Source organism: Molossus molossus, unplaced genomic scaffold (genome assembly GCF_014108415.1).
Source record: "Molossus molossus isolate mMolMol1 unplaced genomic scaffold, mMolMol1.p scaffold_m16_p_1, whole genome shotgun sequence".
Lineage (NCBI taxonomy): Eukaryota > Metazoa > Chordata > Mammalia > Chiroptera > Molossidae > Molossus > Molossus molossus.
In genome coordinates, this window is record NW_023425344.1 from 62574001 (window position 1) to 62577000 (window position 3000).

General features: G+C 41.9%; 1 pseudogene; it reads right to left on the reverse strand.

Moving 5' to 3' along the window:
- Positions 1-309: 309 nt before the first annotated feature.
- LOC118627959 lies at positions 310-1382 on the reverse strand (annotated as a pseudogene).
- Positions 1383-3000: the final 1618 nt, after the last annotated feature.

Sequence of the window (3000 nt, forward strand, 5' to 3'; positions counted from 1 at the left end):
TAAAATAGGTAGGACCACAAAGAAAGCCAGTTATATTTAAATACAGTTATTAAAATAGTTTAAACATTTGTAATATATGCACATCTTTAGTAGGTTGGTAAGGAGGCCTAACCACTATAAATTTGAAAGTAGTGATGAGTTTATGTAATACTTGGTGATATCTGCAACTGTCAGTGCTATGAAAATATTCGTAATATTGATTGGTGGCTAAGTCACAGATACTACCAATACTACATGGTTTGTTGCCTATATTCTTTTCCCCTCATCATGCATGGCTTTTATTGCATCTTTAAAATATCACAAATAAGTCTAAGGAATCACCTGGCATCTTGCTGTTTCTGTTGCTGGACAACTTAGATTTTCTTCATCAGCCTGATGAACTGTTCCTTTTTCAGAAACACAGGTACCATCCAAAATTTTCTGATATCCTTGGTTTTAACTGTTGTGGCTTGCTGAATCAAAGCAGCTGAATTTGATACAAGTTCAGTGTAATTTCTGTCAAGAATTAACTCATCTTTCTGGGCTTGAGATAGTGAACAAGTAATGCCTGTCCTCATCTGAACACTGCGGATGCATTTTTCAACCAAGAAATTTTTTTAATTGATTTTTTTTAATCCTCACCCAAAGACATTTTTTTCCCATTTTTTGTTCAGATAGAGTGGGAGGGAGAGAGAAAAAGAGAGAGAGAGAAACATCGATGTGAAAGGGACACATCGAGTGGCTGCCTCTTGCACAACCCCAACTGGGGCTAGGAACAAACTGCAACCGAGGTATGTGCCCTTAGTGGGAACCAAACCCAGATCTCTCTGTACTGGGGACCGGCACTCTAACCACTGAGCAAAACTGGCCAGGGCTGATTTTTTTTTTTTTCTTAGAGAGAGAGGAATGGGGAGAGAGAGAAACATTGATCAGCTACCTCCTGCACACCCCCTACTGGGGATTGAGCCTGCAACCCGGGCATGTGCCCTGACCTGGAATGGAACCGGGACCTCAGCCCCACAATGCTCAATCCACTGAGTTACACTGGCAGGGCAGAAATTTTTTATTTCAACAAGAGAGCCATTCTGAATAATGATGTTGATGGGAAAGTGCGTGTACACAGACCTCATCGTGTAATGAAAGCCCAGAGTTACACCCTCGATCATGTTCTGCACATGACTGCGCATAGTGTGAACAGTGGCCAGTTCCTTTCTATTACCCCACCGTTTGTCAACCCAGAGCCTCTTCTTTTTCTATCCCAGGAGACTGAGTTCTACATTGATGTGGTTGAAGTCCCTCTGCAGGATGCTTCTGGGGCCCTTCACAATGACTGTGTGTCCCTTCAGAGTGATGTCCACATTTTCTGGAATGTCGACAGTCTGATTGCTGAGAACGGTCTTCATCCTCTCAGTAGATGCGGCAAAGAGATAATGTCAGTGGTTAGTGAAAAGAGAGATGTCAGGTGTATGACAGACATGCCTCTGGGGATTGAAAATGGGGATTGGTCACTTTTCCTTTTCCTGACTGGGCAGTGACCTTAGTGTGTGAGTCTTGTCACTGTGCAACTCAACTTTCCCTCAGATGAGGTTCTAAGATTAAGACTGGCTTTGAAAACCTGTTAGACTGACACTGTAACTTCCTCTTAGGATTTGGGTTATTAGGCTCCTTGTTGTTTCTTCAAAAACCCAGCAGTCGTCAGGCTGCTGGACTTGAGGGAGGGGGTCGGGAGAGGAGGAGAGGTCTGAAGGGGGGAAATGGTTTCCAAACAATACCTTATTAGCAATAGACATTCTATCTTATTTTTAATGCAACATACTAATGTAGCAACATACTAAGCCACATTTCATATGTATCTTCATTGATCCATGTGAGTTAGACTGTTGCAGGTTAAAAAGAAGAGATTAAGATTTCTAGATTGAAGCTTCTTCCACTATTTTAAGCAGAAAAAGACAGTGCCTAGGTGTGTGTGTGTGTGTGTGTGTGTGTGTGTGTGTGTGTGAGAGAGAGAGAGAGAGTCTATCGGGGTGGAGTGAGATCTTTCTAGAGAGAAATAGTAAAAAATTAGTAAGAAATAAAGGGAAAAGCACAGTCCCTTCACAAAGACAGGAATGAAGGAAGAGTGACTTGCTTCAGGGTTTGCCTGTCTCTGACTTTGGATATTTGGATAATGGCCATTTTAATTCCCATTTTCTTTCTGATACCCTTCTGCTTCCTCGTTTGCCCATAATGGTCAAAATGTCCTGGGAGGAAAACCTCCAGGGACAGAGCCCAAGCTTGTCACCGTGGAGACTTTTTTCTTTCTAATACATTGCTTTCTAGTTTAAGTCGGCCAGAGTTAATTTTTGTTGCCTAAAACTAAGTATTTCTAGTAGGTGCAGTGGCAGTACTGGCCTCTGTCAGTGTTCCCTTTGTTGTGGGCAGTCTTCATAGTCTATGTAAATACTTCTGTACATACATGATTTTGTAAAGAAAAAGTCTTTTTTAGCCAGGAGACAAGCTGGAGGCAGGTTAAACAGTTAAAAGTATGGGGAATCTTACTGAGATCACCAGAAAACAGTGAGTACAAGGAGAAAAAAGCAGGAAAGAAAGGCTGATTAGAAAGATGTTAATTGGCCAAGAGGCTTATGTAAGGTTGGGACCAGGTTAAGTGTGTTCCATCCATGGCCAAGGGAGTTTAGGGAGAACTCTCTCTGGGACAGGAATAGACCCCGATACTTCTTAGCTTCTTCCTTAGATAGAAGAGAGTGTGTGTTGGGAAATGGTTGGATACCAGTGACTGGTACAGACCCCAGGCTCTCTGAGTAGGGCTTTTCTCCCAACCTGGATTGGATTGGCATCTGGAACTGTTCCGTGTACCTGCCATTGTTCATCAGGGCATAAGTCATATTCTGATAAACACTCGCACCTGTGTTACAGTAACTCCCTGTATTCACGAAATTGATTTAGGACTGTGACACTGATTTTTTAATTCATTTAATAAATATTTATCAAGTGTTAGTCATTCTTATAGGTGCTAAGTAC